This window comes from Octopus bimaculoides, chromosome 9, assembly GCF_001194135.2.
Source record: "Octopus bimaculoides isolate UCB-OBI-ISO-001 chromosome 9, ASM119413v2, whole genome shotgun sequence".
NCBI classification, from domain to species: Eukaryota; Metazoa; Mollusca; class Cephalopoda; order Octopoda; family Octopodidae; genus Octopus; species Octopus bimaculoides.
Window position 1 is genome coordinate 75,589,837 of NC_068989.1, and position 874 is coordinate 75,590,710.

The 874-nt window shown below is 26.0% G+C and overlaps 1 pseudogene; it reads right to left on the reverse strand.

The window, feature by feature from the left end:
* The window catches only part of LOC128248764 (uncharacterized), an 11,769-nt pseudogene that overhangs the window by 5,691 nt on the left and 5,204 nt on the right, over positions 1 to 874 (reverse strand).

The window sequence follows — 874 nt, forward strand, 5'->3', positions numbered from 1 at the left end:
CAACACAACGTTGCAACAAACGCAGTAGCAGGTGTCAGGATTTTTATCATCTTGCTGTAGCCAATCTTTAAGCTCAGCATCCTCCAACCACGACTTCTTGAAATTTTGGGTGTACCACTTCCTCTTTTAGGACACACTATTGTCTGCCATTACTTCTCAAAGGGTTACAAAATAAAAACATTTACTAAAAATGTTGTTAAACAAATTTTAAATTGCGAGTAACAATTTGTTTCTTGAAATTGCACCTTCAGTTCTGCCTATGTGGACTTTTCAACCAGCCCAAAAATCAAATGCACCAGAAAAATAAACAATTCCATCACACAATTTTCAAAATAAGCGTAGAATCTTAATGGGTACTGATAGTATATTATAATTAAAACAACCTTTACAAGTTTTGCATGTTTTTTTGTTTTATTAATAATGGGAACTTGTACATAAGAATTTATAGGCCTAATTTATTGACATTTTCATTTTATAATTTTAAAAAATATACAATAGCAATAATATAATATATATAGATATAAATATATATATATATATATATATATAAATATATATATATTCATTTGGTACTTATTGTTGGTTGAGATATATATCTAATTATTGTTCTACTTACGATCTGACGAGTAGCTATATTTTTGAATAGAACTTATTTTCGATAATTTCAATTGATTTTAATCGATTTAAATTTCTTTTCTATTTGAAAATTGGTTATGAAACACGTGTAATCTTTTTATTATATTTATCTTATGATATTTACTTTACTTTATATTATACTCATTTATTGTGCTTTTAATTATTAATTTTTCTATATGTGATAGTGGATTTTCATCGATGAGTTCTTGAAAATTGGTTATTTTCCCTAAAACTATAT